A 16,993-nucleotide genomic window follows, 5' to 3' on the forward strand; every position below is an offset into this window, starting at 1 on the left:
TACATATCAGCAAAGAAACTATGGAATTATGTAGGGAATATGTTAAAACACTTCACCATCACACACACTTTCAAAAATACTCCTCCTTCTAAGATCTGCCAGGGTTATTACACGGAACTGCTTTGTGGCCAATCATATGCACACCACCCATATTTAAGCCTCTATCAGCACATGCACACTTAACAAGAAGGACACAGTTGTTAAGCACAGATAGACCCTGCAATTACTGGTTTTACTGACACACTTGTTTTACAGCGTAATTGGCCCCAAATGGTATCCATATCATCTTCATTACTTCTTTCTTCCAGCAATACATGCACCAAGAACACAGACAGTATTATGTCTCCCAAACACATACTGCCATTCTTGCTGTATATTTTGAAAACTTACTAATAGTGAGATGGCTACCTACTGCTTATAAGATTACAAATTATAGCTGATTTCCTAACAAATACTGATATATAAAATGAGAAAATCTGGTAGAAATTCAGCTACACTCATTGCATACTTCTGCAATAAAAATATTATAGCTAAATATAATATAGTATGGAATAAACAGAGGACTGATTTACAAAGTAAAATCTGCATCCCCAAAAGAAATAGAAATAAAAACAAAAGCTGAGACTTAACCAAAAAACCAGTTTGAGAACAACTGGTTTAAACAGCAGGTTAACTTAAGCAAGGTACTACTGTGTGTGCATATCCATGCCATGGGCAGTGCCTTGGCCACTTACGCTAAAATATTTCTATACATGCAGGTGGATTATTTAAATTTGACTTAAGATTAATCTTCGCATATGACGGAGATTTTCTGCTTTTAATTTTTCAGTGTCTTCTGCTAAGCATGTAATATTTAGGTGTGTGAATTAACAATCAAAAGAACATGCTGCTACAGCAACTGGAGAAGGACAGAACTTGTGCAATGTAACTCCACTTACCTCTCAGGTCTGTGGAGGGAGTAAGTTGTACATTTCCTGCCTGAGCTCAGGTTTCAAGTGGTGAAGCAATTCCAGGGAGTGTTCCCTATCAAAGGGCAGAACATTCCTGCAATACTGGCTTGGTTAGGGCACTAAAGAGCATACAGAAGCTTCGCAAGTGAATTTTCGGCATCCTTTATTCTGTTATGTAAATGTATACAGTATAACGACAATTTGCTTGGGCTTACAATAAACTAACTGATTTTAAGCAGCTTAATAAATAAGCAGTTGGTTAAGCAGGTAATTAACTGAAATTTAATTTATCCAAGAGTGCAGCCAATTTGCTGACTTGATGTGAACTTTCTTTAGAAGAACTCTTGATGTAATGCACAGAAAAACAACCACCTTAACACATTACTGTAGGCACATGTGCATGCAAGGACATGAGAAATTTCATTTTCCATGGCTCATCTAAAGCAGCTAAAGAAGCTCACGCATTGCCAGATTTCCATTTGTTTAGAAGCTTCTATTTTAGCAACCCAGAAGGCACGGATTTGCACTGTGGCCCACCTGCTCGTTTGGGTCCAACACAGTGCATGAATTTCTTACAAGAAGTAGAAAAGTAGGTCAGACTCATAGAAGACCCACATCCTTATAACATGATGCAGCTTGAATATGTGCAGATCCCATTGTTACTAACATTATCCAGGCAACCTAATTTTATACTTATATCTATCTGAAAAAAAACCCTATTAAAAGTACAAAGACAATTTTGAAGGTTTAAACAGAGTAATACAACATACTGTAATTCAAACAAACCCTGGGGTACGCCTAGAGCCCATCTTCACATACATTTACTGAAAACATGCTAGTGACACCATATAAAATGTTTTAATCCAAACTAGTTTGAAAATGCTAAACATCAGCTGGTTGTGCATGTTTTTGAGGGAATTCCACATTAATTCCAAAGAAAAGGTTTGAATTTTTTATCTAAAATTTGTTTTGAAAGCTTTCAGCAATTCTGATACAGTACACAGCTTCAGGACATTCCTTATAAATAAAAGCAGAGTAGAAATGCACTTTTATTTAAGTGAATCGACCCATGCACTACAATCCTGAACTTGTTCCAATGGGAGTTGGACTCGATGATCCTTGCAGGTCCCTCCCAACTCAGGATATTCTACGATTCTGTGATTCCTTCCTGCTTTCTGCTGACCAAATAATGGAAAGTATCCATCATTCATTAAAGCTGATATGTAAACATTGGCTTATTTCACTTTGCAGTCACCAGGTGCAAGGCTTCCAGCAAGACTTCTAGCCAGGCAACAGCATGATTAGTGATTCCAGGCTCTATCAAACCCTTCTGTTTTATTCCTAAGTTTATATAATATCAGTTATATATAAATTGACCACATTCATTCTACTTAAGGAAGATCATGTAACTCCTGAAAAGTTATCATATGGCCATTTATTAAACTTTCCCTAAAACTTCCCTGAAAAAGAGGGATATCACATTTTTACTGTTGACCAACTGGGACAGTTACTGGGACTGTGCAATGTAACTACAGCCAGTGATTCTTCAGTGCTACTGCATTCCCAGACAGTTGTGGAAAGAGAGCACTGGATACAAGGAGATACTGGCTTTGGAAGTTAGGAAGCTGACTCCCCAACTTCGCTCCATTGGTGGGCAACCAGACTGTGCTCTCTTTAGCCTGGTACCTGCATGGGGCTGGCAGTTCCAAGACTCCAAACTCTCCTGCTCCCGGGTCAGGGGGTCCTGCATCCTTCCTTACAGCCTGACCCTGAGCAGTCTCCACGCTTCCTGTGTGAAAACAGTACACATATTTAGTTGATACGCAGCTGCTTCTACACATTCCTCCAAGATTTCTGCTATCTGCAGACACTCTGACCTGCTTGATCAAATCCCTCATGGATGCCAGAAGCACAGAACAGCAAAGGAAAATCCTACTGCACTTCTGAAAGCCATAAAGAGAAACGTACTCATGTGCTCCTCAAAACATCCATTATCTGACCTGCATTTCAATGAATAAGGTACTCTTAAATCCTCCTTTTCCACATCATCAATCCTCAATCATAGGAAGAGCCAAATATAACAAAAAAAGCATCGGTTCTTAAAGTATCTATGACAGGTTCTGAAAATTTTGGGCCCAAAGCTCAACAGCTGAGAGAAAAGAAGTTGAATTTAGCCCTCTCCTCCACCATCAGTTTTTCCTATACACGAACCAGTAGCAGAGAACTAATTTGATACTCTAGCCATTTACTCAGGTAAGTTTCTAAGATTGTTAATGCATCTCATTTTATGAACATAAGGATTTCACGGGGTTGGCTGTGGATTTCAGTGCAGTCTTGATGCCTAATTATTCCCAGTTAAAAAATTACTCAAGGACTTCTTTTTAAATTAAGACATCCTTGAATAATGCTTTTTATCTACTTCTCTGAAAAGGGGTTTCAAATCTGAACAACTGCTGTGTGATATCAAGCAAGATTTTTGCTGTTAAAATCACATAATTACTAATAGAGGCACAGGTTAAAGATGAAACACCTTGCTCTGCCACTCCCAGATTTTCATACTTTCTAATGTAAAAATAATAACTAATGAGTGTTCAGTCACTCTACACAGGATAGTGGCAAATCTGTTAGAGACAGCTGGAGGCTGTACACCAGAACACAGCAAATTACTGAGATAGTACTGTAGCAAGCAACTATTTCCTCTGAAAAATAAACTATTTGGACAATTTGACAATTCCCTCCCTTGCTCCTCCCTGCCCCCAAGAAGGAGGGCACAGCTAACAGAGAAGCCTATTATAAATGACACTTGTATCTAATTAAATGTCAATACTCATTATGCTTGAAACTGCATGCACCACACTCCCAAAAAAGCCTCTCAATTTCAGCTGATCCCTTTCTGTTTTGAGTCTGAAGTGGGACAGTACAGGAAGACTGTTACGTGCTTTACTTTACTCCTGTATGTAACATTTCAGGAAACACCGAATGGCAAGATAAAATTCATTAGTTTGAGATTACAACAACTGCTGGCAGTTTAAGAGCAATACTAAGAAAAAAAAAAAGAGTTCTTACAAACCATGCCATCAACACTGACAATTATTTTGAACCTAAAACCTTTATGTCCTCCCTTTTTATGCTCAGTCATGTTTCTCATGCAGACAGTAACCTTTCCATCTTCACTGTCCAGGGCTCTAGATGAGATAACAGCCTGAGAAAATATTAAAATTTCTTTGGCAAGGAAAAAAGTTAAAAAAAAAAAAAATGCAAATAGACTTATAAATTCCAAACAGCTCAATATGGTTCATTTTAAACCCATTTTTAAGCTTCAGATTTACTCTTAGTGAACACCCATCCAAACCACATTACCGTTTTGGAGTGTCAGAGATGCTGAAGAAATTCGACCACTAAAATAAAAGCCTGCAGCCAAGAAAGAGCTAGAATTAAAACAGTCAGACCCTTTTTTCCCCCCAATCCTACTTCATCAGGGCCCCCAACTTCCCTTTTCACTGCAACAGTCCTACAGGCCAGAGTGTGAACAAATGCAAAGACAACAGAAAGCCTCCTTCCAGCTAGTTCCTGCCAGCTCATGGCTCAGTACCCACTGACCTGATGATAACAATACTGCAGAAGAGCAGGACCTTTGCATCACTTTCAAATGATGCAAGAAATACGTCCAGAGTGCACATGCCTTTAGGCAAAGCTTCACAGCCAGCAGCTATGGTTATTCACAACCAACACAAACCCATCTGTCCTGCAGGTGACACACTGAAGTCATAATCAGACTGGAAACATCATATGAATTTGTGCAGCTGTTTTGTTTCTGACCTGAAGACTTTTCATTTCTAGGTGCTACTCGGGTTACGGAAGTTTTATGAAACAAGTCACATAAATTTGAACAAGATGTGTGAAGAACCTCACATGAGGTTTCAGAGATTACTTTTGAGCAAAAATATAGAAAATTTCTCTACAATATGCAATACACCCATACACACCTTAAGAAACCAGAAAAAAAGCACACTTATCACTCTATTAAGCAATGGACTGTAATTGGTCTTCAGGAATCACCTGATCACAGTGTGACTCCTTTACAGAATGGTTTAGGAAAGCTGTATCATGGTGTGAAGAAACAGAGAGAAGACAGCTGAGGCTAGAAATGTCTTTAAATAATGATATTGCTATCATTTAAGGCCTGTTATGTGAAAGCACAAGTTGATGGCAAGCACCAGCTACAGCAGTGCCAGCTTGTGAGGCAGGAAGGCCACAGAGAGGGAAGAAGCCCCAAGTGCACAGCTGTGGCCATGGCACAACTCACGACACTTCAGCTGGGGCCAGGCGGCAAACACACAGAGGCACTGTAGCAGCAGCAGACCACACTCCTGCAACAAGCCATTGAGGATGGAAAGGACAAAACTAGCAGGGAAAAAAATTAAATCTAACCTTACTTTAAAAAAAGCCAACCAATCCCTGTGGAAGGGCAGATAGCTGAAGCAGTCAGTAAATGATATGTCTGCCAGGAAAAAAACAAAACACCAGGAACAGGAGCACTGTTTAAATATCACTAAATGGTGACTTCAACTATCCTCCTATATTTAAAAAATACTATAAATTAAACAAATATACAAATGCATTTATAGGACATAAAACTTCATTTCCTAGTATGCAGCTGTCCGCTTATGATATTTGGAGGTGTTTATCATGTGTGAAGATTACTAGGAATAAATAGAAAAGTTTTCCAAGTGAGTTCCACCGCCATTATTTTAAAATCGATTCTATCCATAATCTGCCCTTGTTTGAAAATAGCATTAAAAATGCTAATCCATGACCCCCACACAGATGATTACAACATCCAACTCTTCCCATTCCTGGAGCTGGATCTCTTATTCTTGCTTTTATGACTCAATGCTATAATAGGATGTAATAAATGAAGACTATAACGAAACATTACTAAAATATCTCGATAGAGACTTCTCAAAATAAATCTGCAGTACTTTTTAAAATGTGTTCCTAAACTAGGTTAAGTAGATTTAAATAGATCTTTCATTATAGGGAAATCTGGCTCTGATACAACTCTAAGATCAGGAAGCCTAAATATTTACCTATCAAAAGAAAAAAGAGCTGAAATCCATGCAAGTTCAGACAAAGCACAATCAGAAGCACCAGGTGATAACAACTTAGTATTTACTATCTCGCTTAAGGGGAGGAGGGAGGGAGAGGAAGAACATAGACCCCCACCCCTACCTCAAACCCCCCAAATCCAAATTTCTTCCTCCAGTTTTCCTCAAAGGTATCAAGGCATAACTAAATTTGATTCCCCTTTCCAATATGACTTAAAAGAAGACTTCTTCACCTATTAAAAAAAGGACTTTACAGTTCTGTACAGACCCAGTAGAAAACAAAAGCTCCTTAGTATATAAAAGGAGTCTTTTAAATTTTTGAGCTTTTAATGACAATGCTCAACTGCCTGTAGCTAGAATAACCAAGTACAGTCCTTTCATGACACTAATTATTAACAGCTCTAAACTTGAGCAACAGCCTGACTACACACGCTGAATCGAGGAAACGTAGCAAGTGAAAATTAGGTTCTCATTTCAGCTTTTCCATCTACAAATAAGAGGGCTTTTTAAACACAGTTTAAGAAATCAAAAAGAGGAAAGTTACATGCAAATAACTGCTGGTCTTCAACAGTTGTACACAATTAAGCAGATAAAAGGGGTAGAACACCAAATGATGCAAAGTCACACATTCTAATCTGATGTGTCTGTAAATGAACACAAGTCCCATATCCTGTATGCTGTACGAGCCTCAACCACAATTATCTGAAAACAACACAGACAGAAAACATATGATGGATAATATCTGTGGGCTTATTATGAGCCACTTGAGCACTCACACATCAATACTGCTGCACACTGAAGGACCCACAAGTCCAGGGCAGCCAGTGGAACTGGCAGCTGTACTTCCAGCCATGGCATCTGTGTTGTGAAGCCTTTGAAGTTAAAGGCAGTCTGAACTGAAAACAAACCAGCAAAATTCAGAAAAAGCTTTTCCTCTACTCATAGCCAACTTCAAGTTGAATTTTGGCTGGCACTAAAACTGAGGTATTAGACAGGGGGAGGAAAAGTTGTCTGTATATTTTGTTCAGAGTTGCTAAACCTAAGCCAAATTATCTCCAATAGATTTAAGCACAGCAGATGCTAATTCTATGGCTCAGTGTAACCAACTGGACACCTTCCATCAAAATTAGTTTTTAATCCAAAATGCCATTGCCATAAAAAATAGAAATTTTCACATGGAAAATTTCAGTTTTGCCAAAACCCACCAATTTTCTGCTGGAAACACTAAAATAATGCCTATCTGGCTACCTGTCTGGAAAATGCTTGTCAACTCCGCTTCTTCCTCCAGCAGAAAACAAACCAAGGGATGTCTTCTGGCAGTGCTGCCCAGAAAAGTGACCTCACTCCATCCGTGGCCCTGGCTTTCAGCCACCCTGCCTTGCACTCCAGGCACTTGGCCTCTCCACAGCGCTGTGGCTGTGAAAGGGAGCAGGTCGCATTTTGGTTGGCCATGGGATGAGCACTGAAGAGACCCCAAAGCACACCAGGGAACTGGAACAAGTTGCTCCTGCATGAGGCAAGATCAGTTTTGCTGGTGGCACCTGCCCAGTTGCAAAAGAACCATCCTATTTTACATCATCCCAAATGTTAAGGCCTCCTTTTATTTATTTCTTTATTTACTATATTTTACAAGTTCGCCTCAGCTTAAGTAAGTATTCTTCTGACTTGCCTCTGCCTCCTCTCAAAGACTTTCTTTATAGGAAACAATTTCCATTTTCAAGCCAGTTCAAGACTAGAAACTCAAAATTATGTGAATAAATCTGACTCATGTTCAAAGAATTAAATCATGATCATTCATATGCAGTGGAATTTTTAAAAGGAAAAAAAAAAAATCACAGTTTTGAGGGTTTAGTTTCTTCAGCAAAGTATCTTAAAGATGTCTGTATTCCCATATTTGTATATTGTACAAACCCACTCTGTAACAACTGTATCTGTACTTCTTACAAAGTGAAACTCTGAGCCAAACCAAAAGGTTTTCAAAATTGTGGCATACTGACCTGAACAGTCACACCCTGTCAGGGTTTATGACATGCAGACTGAAGGCCTCCTGCACTCATCTTTATGCATTCAGAGTTTTGTAAATTGTTAAACTACACTCAAGTTTGGACACAAATGAGTAAGAAGATAGATTATCTTCACTCATATGTCTAAGAGTATCTAAAAATACTTTTCCTTTTGGGATTGATTTTCTTCTCTTGAAAATAAATTGACAAATTTACAGAAGCATCTGTAAAAAAAAAGCTGGAAGAAAACATAATGCAAGAGGAAAGACAAGATCCAAAGTCACATAAAAGTTTATAATTCTTACCAGGGTTCATCAAACCAGACTTCCAAAAAACCCTTAAAAGTTCTATTTTTTTGTTTCTGAATATGACTGTTTTCTTCCTTTTAGCTTTTGTTCTTCATAAAATTAGACAGTAATACTTGAAAGTTTCCACAAAATTAACCTAACAAAAATAGCAGACACTATTAATGGTGTGAAAAGCAACATAACACTGTCAAGGCTAACTATGAATATACTGTGGGGGGGGAAGGTGGGGAAAAGAAATCCCTACATTCCTACATCCAAGAAGTAAAGGCACAAAGTTGAAGGTATACAATTGGAAAAGGCAAAAAAGCCAAAAAGACAGAGTTTTTAATGCACTACAGCTCCAGAATAAAGATACCATGTTACCCAAGTGAAACTAAAATTCACTGACAAACTGTATTTCTGTATTATACAGCTCATCTATTCAATCTCAGACCTTTAATGAGAAGTTATATTTCTTTTACTAGCATATTAGCAAATCACTTTACAGGTATAGAGTATAAATTTTCTATAAAGAAAAAGCCATCTAGTGTATTTACATTTAATAAAATATCAACTGAGAAAAATTATCTATTTTGCTTGGAGCTGGAAACTTCTACAATGAGCTTCCATTCAGAACTAGCAAGAAACTTTCAATTTGGTTGGTCTGAGATTAATTAAATGCAATTATTCTACTATTTACTGAGTTTATTTTTAGAAGGAAAACAACTTCTACCATCTCCTCTAATGCATTCACGTTCAGGAAGACACAGAGGCTTTAATACTTGTTTATCATATTGGCTCAGTTCAGTATCAAGTTTCACATCTACTGAAAAAACAGGCACCTAACCATGGTACAACCAGTTATTCAACTAAAAACAAAGCAATAAAAGAAACATCACAACTCCAGTGGAATAAAACATTGCGAAGAAGGGCAAATGAACCCACCCATGCAGAGTTTGTGTACGCTGAAGTTAAAGAGCAAAAGGCTATTAAAAGGAGAAAGTACTACAAAATTATAAAAGGCTATTTATAGGCTTCATGTCATGCTACTATTTAATCACACTGCTATTTATGCTTTCTCTCACGTATTTACAACCTCTAAACAAGAACAAAACCTCGAATGCAGTTTAATCATCTGCATATCACAGGGCCTTCAGCTGCACTTACTTAGTTCTCTGCTGCTCCCAAGAACTTTATTTCATCTGGCCAAATCGATTTCCTGCACACACCCCCTGCCACAACACAATGTGGGAAGGAAGGGCCCATCGGCCCTCGAGATGCCTTGACAGTAATCTAATTACCTCCATTCTTCCTTGTAACACAACCAGAGGTGTGCAAGGACCCTGTAAAAATATGTTCTCTGTCACTAAAGCTGCAGTATGGTTCAAATCCCCACTCTGAGCCTCTTCACTGTGCTGCAGCTGAAAGCACACAGTTACGTCTCAGGTGCGAGGATGGGGGCAAGTTCAGGTTTTGATTTTTTCCCCTACCACAACTCTAAATGCCAACTTCATTGTAACCACAGCCCAATACAGAAGCCCACACATCATCATGGCAAATGTTCTCCAACTTGTGGTACGAAAGACCGAACCAATTTTTTTTTTTCTTCTCAATAAAGCCTAATCCTAAGAAAACCATGCTGTCAGAGATGATTACATACCTAGTCACTAAACTCTGAGTAAGTTTAACACAAATGAGCTTTTCTACTATATTGCCTATAACTGACATCTGCATCTTCACAATAAAATAATCCAATCACAATAGTTGCTCTCAGAAGTCGTCTTAATCCACTGATTAATTTAGCTTTCTTTGCCAGCGAATCCTACCACTTGCATAGAAAATTATTGTTAAAAATGAACTTATGCTACTTTACTGTTCAACTGTATACAGGAGAGATTGCCATGTTCTGGCCTTTAACAATCTTTTCCCACTATATTAAAACTAAGGACATAGCATTCTTTTTCTCCTTGAAGTCAAAGGACTAAAGCTGTAGACTTGATTTAAGAGCCTTGTATGCAAACTAATTCACCTTTCAACAGAGAGCAGCTTTACAAAATCCTTGGCAAAACCCCCATTTAGATCGTCTCTTCCACTATACTGCAGCTAATAGAGATTACTGTAAGAGACCAGAAGCAATTATAGCCCCCAAGTTGTTAGAAACCAGAAGTTTGCAGGGCTGTCCCATCTTCCCTGCAGTGAGTTCTCTGCTGCCCCAGGCAAGTGCTCAGCTCCTGAGCCCCACCTCTGCTGAGCCAGGGGCTATGCAAGGCAGCAGGTCTGAATGACAGATTTGAACCAATTTCCTCGGTGCTCTCAGCTCTCCTTTCATTCTACTGAAAAAGTACTTCATGTAATGTGTGATTATGTTGGATGTCTCTCTGTTTCAAACTCTTAACAAACATTGGAAGCATGTGGTAGCCTATGAAAACCTGACAGCAGAGACCTAACGAAAGGCTTAGTGAGCCTGTCTGTAGCGAAGGTGGCACACTACAAATGCCAGAAAGGAACTTCATGGTCAAAATAAAAAGGTAATGTGAATCTGCAAGAAAAAACAAACATATCATGATTTCCGAGCCACTCTGCAATGACAGCATAAGAAACAGTCACAGTGTAAAACTCACCCTGGTACCACATTTGTTATTTTTATACAACAGTATTCTGCTGTATAAAATAACAGCATAGGAAGACTCCAAGGCTACCTGAGAAGCATCTCAGTTACCCAAGTCAATGTATTTTTATGATAGTAGACCTTCAGTATTTGGAAATTCATACAAGCTTTATGTAGACATGCTGATGTTAAACCCCTATGAAAGACGGCAACAACTCTCAGTCAGAACTAAGCACAGAACCTGTGCTGCAGTCCTTAAATCTAGGACATAACTATATCCTCAGGTGTAATTATGGCTCAAGCCACACACAGCAGAGGACTTAGTCAGTAGACAGCTTTCTGCCCAGCATTTCAGTTCTCAAGGATCTCTATGACCCATACTTGCAGTGGGAATTGCTTTGTGGAGATGCAAATCTCTGACAAATGAACTCTGAAACTCCTCCAAGCCTGTAGAGCCAAAATCTCAAATCTTTTCACAGCAATTATAAACGTAAGTGTCCCTACAGAGCAAAAGATTTCAGAATGCACCCAAGTTTCCCAGCTTCTTACCCTTTTGGTAAAGGTGAGAATAAAGATTTTTGGCTGTTGTCTATAAAAGAAGTGGAAGGGAAGCTGCCAGCAAGTACAATCACCACTTCCTTAAATACCTTTCCTTTAAATCCATTATTAAACACTTTTTTTTTTGCTCAACTGCAAAGCAGTCAGCATTCTGGGACAGATTCATTTCTCTTTTCTAAAAGGGAACAGAAGCTACTGTGGGAGAAAAAGACAAGCCACAACCTCTCAAAGTACAGAGCACAAATGACTGTATGTCCAGTGTTGCCTCTGAGTAATGCCATACACAGAGGCTGTTGACAGTCAAAGGAAGGAACATCTCGAATGCAACCTGGGGTCAGCCTGGGCCAGCACCAAATTACTGGCAGTCCTTAGAAGAAATGTCACCATTAGATCAGGTGTGATTACTACTCACCACTAGTGCTACCTTGAACAAATGAGAAATCTTACCTGCAAGAATAATTCAGTAAGCAAACCTCAAAAATAATGAATGAAGCAAGTTTTGAGAAAGTTCTGGATTAGTTTTCCAAAAGCTCTAAAAGCGTTTTCTCAAGACGTTTATGTTTTATATAAAGGAAAATGCAGTTGTAAAATTTCCCAGTACAATTCTTGCTTACATTCAGAGTTCATTTAGTCACAATAAAAAGCTTTAAGGTATCAACACAGACTTGCACAGAAATGCAAACAAGTTACAATAATGAATATTTGAGTTTTAATGAATACTGTTACAGTCAAAAACCAGCCCATTAAGTTAATAATATAAAAAATACAATTTTTTTCAATATACTTTCTTGTTTTATAAAGACATATGGTCTCCCTTGGGAGAATCCTTCTATAAATATTTGACATGAAAAGCAAGATTTTTTGTCTTAGCAAGTATGTTGTGATTCCTGACAGAAATAATAGATAACAATGGACAGTGGAGATACCACACTGTTAAGCTGAACATAAAACTGTTATGTTATCAAACATTTCAATGGGGTCCTTTAAAAGTCATTAGGCCTCATCAGACAATTTAAAGAATATATTAATTAAGTAATCTCAAAATAGCCTGGCTCGTGCTCCTATTGTTTTCCCTGGAAAGGCAGGTACAAACATGGGTCAGATTCACAGGCTGATGCTTACAGATTCACAGGTTGATGACGTAGCCATGCTGAAGCTACAAAGGTAATAATTAATCACTAAAACCATCAGTCCCTGTACCATTCACTTCCTGCAAATACTCCAGATCTCTTCCATGTATGTTCTTTCCATCTCAAGGCCCTAACACAGTCCCCCTTCTAACTGTTCAATTCCCTTCATCACTCAAATCCTTCCCTACATTTTGTCCATTTCTCTAGTCACATTTCAACTTTCCTCTGGCTTACTCGATGCCCTACTCCTTTGGGGTGGGTACAGAAGATGGCAGCAAAAGAAATCACACAAATGTGCCCAAAATGCACAGAAAATCAAACAAGTTCCACCAGGAGGCAAGAAGAAAAACCGTAGCCAAGAGACAAGAACAATGCCCAAGTCTGCTCCCAAGCTTAATACAGAGATGCCAGGTACATCCATAGTCAGAGTCACAGGTGTAAGTGTCTCATGTATTCTGCTGAGATGCTTTCCATATGGTTATGAATGGAAGAGATGGATGGCAACATAATCACCTATGCAGCATTACCAAAAATCATTAAAAGGCTTTTAAATTTTACACATTTTAACATGTGGTACAGAAAGATTTCCACACCATTACAAAAACCTGTAAAGAACCTGCAAAGTCAAGTTACTTCACCCTGTCTCCTGCATGCATACATTTTGACTTAAATCTGTGTTTTAGAACTTCTCCCTACTTCATTTTTCTATTATCTTCACCAACAAAATTAATTCAATGCCTGTAATGCTTAGGGACAACCTCCTTCAAAAAAAAAAAAAAGACTTTCAGAACAGAAGACCCAGAAGGAAAACTGATTAAGTAGAAGTTTATTCTCAACATGCACAAACATGTTGACAGTGATATGAATAAGTCCAGTAGTTAAGTTTTCTGATACTTAAAGAGAGAAGAAAGCTTTGTATCTATCAAGCCGGACATGGATATCTAATGGTTGGACTTGATCTTTAGAGGTCTTTCCCAACCTCAACAATTCTACAATTCCAAGTGTGAAGAGACACTCAGATGATAAAAGATTAGACTCATCTTTTCTTTACAGTGAAAATATTGTAAAAAGTGCACTGAGAAGCAACAGTGTACCAATATACAAATGAAGATGGCATTAAAAGGCAACAAGCTCTCAGAGTCAGCACATTTGCACTGCTCCTCTTGGGCACTGTGTTTAAAAACTCTGTTCATTCATATACCCCTGCAGTCAGGCCCAAAGGCTTTCTTACACCTACTTCTTTAGGCCTTCTTTTGTAATTAAACTCAGCTTTCCCAAACTCTTTACATCTAGAGCATCCCAGAATTAAAAGGCTACAAAAGAGAGACATATGGCAGGATATGGAATGTGCACATTAACAAAGAAAACCAATCAACTGGCTTCTGCTATTTTCCAGTGTCTATTCACCCACACTTTTCCCTGCTGGCAGCTCTGCAGCACAGCCCAGTTCCCCTAGAAGCAGCTGCAGGAGCCACAGGTGGAAGCAACAGGAGTGCTGGTCTGCAAGGAGAGTCTCTCTGAACAGTGGTACTATGCTTAGCTGAGGACACAAAGCTCTTCCCCATGCTCCCATAAATGCTCAGAAGAGATATTAAAATGAAGACACTAGTATCACTCAAGCAATAGCCACCACACACACCGATGAGACACAGTCACCTTCTCTCTAAAGAGCATGACAGACCCATGAGAGTGTCACAGATCAGACTCAGTTCTTCTGGGGAACCAAGTCTTTCAATACAAGAAGTACTTTAAATCAGGACTTTAGAAAATTCAGTATTTTCAAAACTGCATTGGTAAACTCAGGTAGCAAAAAGCTTCCTCTTTACAAAGATTTACAGACCAGCCCAGAATAGCAAGGCTCACCAAGGGCAGAGGGTCAAACCAAAACCACTGGCTTCTTAGCTCAGTTTTCCCAGTTATGTCCTCTCTGAAACAATCAGGGGATCAGTGACAGAGATGAACAACCTTGCCATATTATGAAGAGGCAAAAAACTTCAACCCACAAAAAAGAAAGGATTCTTTTCCCGTTACAGGTTAAACCTGGGAACAAATGTAGCAACTACATTCTTTAACAGAATAAAAAAGGAGATCTGAAACCACTACATATGCATTATGATTACGCAGAGCACTCTGTCCGACAAAATCCAGATTGAATTGATCCTTCTGAACTCCAGCCACTACATCTGCAGCATTAGCAATACTGACTTCAGAACATGTACACTTCAGCAAGTGTCTGTAGCCATGATAGACACATATGGAGTAGCCACCTAGGTACAACCATGCAGTTGTTGAAATGGGGTAACAACAAGAGAATTCAACAGTCTCAGAACTGTCAGCACACTAACACCAATGATACCACACCATGAAATTGCTAATACCTTATGTGGAAAGATGTGACAACATACAGTTTGTTCCCTAGATCACAGGAAGGAGATCCTGGTGACCCGTGACTGGAAATGTTTTGGTAGCTCCAGGAAGTTCCAAAGAGAGTAAAAACAGATGAATGAGTCCTTTTACAGTCCAGTAAAGGTTTGCCAAGTTTCAGCTTTGTCCACTGCTAGAAGAGGTCCTCTCCTCAGAAGTCAGTGTCAGTGGGTCCAATACTGGAGTCTGTGAGACCAGAGAACAAAGGTGAGGCAGCTCCAGATGGATCACACAATTACCGAACTGAGGCTGCCAGGAATATGCACTGCCCATGGAACAGTGGGCGGCCAGTTCCATGCACCATGACACTCCTTCAGCATTAGTCCATAGCAGGGTATCTCAAGCTGAAGAGTTTCTGAAGAGTTCTTCAGTTCTGACTATTCAGAGGAGAGATATGTATCAAGGCTTGTCCTTTCCAGATGCAGAAGCTGACGTCAGGATGCTCTGGCAATTTCTTAAGAATGATGAGCATGATGTTATGTACATCAGAGAGAGACGCAATGGTAAAGAGCTTAATAACACCACCACATTAACCTTATGAAAAGTAGCCCCCACTCTCCCAGAACCAGCACAGCATGCTTATTTACCAGGTCACTGAAAAATCTGAGGGAGCTTCTCAGCAGCTAAGACTATGAAGAATCTACAGTGTCCATCTGAGAATTTGCTGCTCTCAAATTCTTAAAGCTAGAGCCCAGAGAGCAGAAATCCCTGTTATTTAACACAAAATCAGCAAGAAGCTTGTGTCTGCTACTGACAGGCAGGCAGACTGCTAGGAGCTATTCTGATTCTTCATGAAGGATGTAACATAAGCATTATTAAATAACAGACGTGTCCATCTGTCCTCTGGAAGTATATAAAGAGAAACACAAATTAGAATTTCTTCACAGTCTTAGATCATCCGCCTTTCTGTAAGAAAATCTGCTGAAAAAAACAGAGAGAAATGAAAAGGTGCCAACTAGACTGAACAAGTGCTGACAGAGCTCATGAAAGTGCAGAAAAATCTCATCTAGCTCTCAAGAAATCCAAAATAAGTAACTCAAGAGCACATACACCCAAACCTACAGCTTATGCATACTTTGTGGTAGGCTCTGTTTTTTAACAGATATGTAGGCATATATACATATATACATGTACATCTCTGTGACATGGTGGTCACTAAGGCAAAATAACTCAAAAAATCTAGGACTGACCACTAATATTTCTGCCACTATATATTCTATTAAGCCACTTTGTAAGATTACTGTAATACGCCGCTGAAACATGATATGGGAAGATGTTGGTAGCTGGAGTAGGAGCAGCCATGCCACCATTACATAGCAAGTTTTAATACCACTACAAATCTGGTTCTTACATTTCATCTTGCAGTTCCATGGACTGATGAATTTTTAGTCTCAACCACAAGGGATGAGAAAAGTGTTAAAATTGTAGGTGTTTGAACATTTATCTAAAATTCACTTTTGTAGTTAGCTTGTTTTCCTGTTTTGTTGGCTTCACTAAGAAGTTTCCTTCAATTTTCTACTGAATACGATTGAGAGTTTAAGAGAATAAAATATTGCTTTCCAGAGTAACTACATCAGAGTTAAAGACGATCAGAGAGCTATTACTTAAATGCCTGTTTTCAGAACACTTACAGATAAAAACACAACATCTATGGAAAGTATTTGAAATCTAGGTAAGGCAACAGGAGACACACAGAAAACTGAAAATTTGTCAGCAACATTTAGCTGAAGAGAACACAACCATTGTCTCCACTGGCAGCAATTCAAGAAAAGTATTACCTGAGAAAACTGAGAGCAACTCCTGAATGAAGATCATGCTTTCCTTTCAGTCGGGAAAAAAGAAGAGTGTTCAAGGGCTTATGGAAAAGAGCAGGCAGCAGGATCCATGTTACCAGCAGGCACCAGCAACACAGAACTGACACAGGC

The 16,993-nt window shown here is 39.0% G+C and overlaps 1 protein-coding gene across 5 annotated transcripts in view; it reads right to left on the bottom strand.

Moving 5' to 3' along the window:
- The window catches only part of PTPN4 (protein tyrosine phosphatase, non-receptor type 4), a 90,600-nt gene extending 75,425 nt beyond the window's left edge, over window positions 1–15,175 (bottom strand). Inside the window, exon 1 of one of the 5 annotated variants that reach the window (XR_001863931.1) lies at window positions 15,023–15,175. The gene's annotated coding sequence lies outside the window, so the exon portion shown is untranslated. The remainder of the gene's footprint in view (window positions 1–15,022) is intronic. The other 4 variants (XR_001863932.1, XM_017740181.1, XM_017740182.1 and 1 more) reach the window with 4 other exon arrangements.
- Between the last annotated feature and the right edge of the window lie 1,818 nt (window positions 15,176–16,993).

Source organism: Corvus brachyrhynchos, unplaced genomic scaffold, assembly GCF_000691975.1.
Source record: "Corvus brachyrhynchos isolate BGI_N302 unplaced genomic scaffold, ASM69197v1 scaffold126, whole genome shotgun sequence".
NCBI classification, from domain to species: Eukaryota; Metazoa; Chordata; class Aves; order Passeriformes; family Corvidae; genus Corvus; species Corvus brachyrhynchos.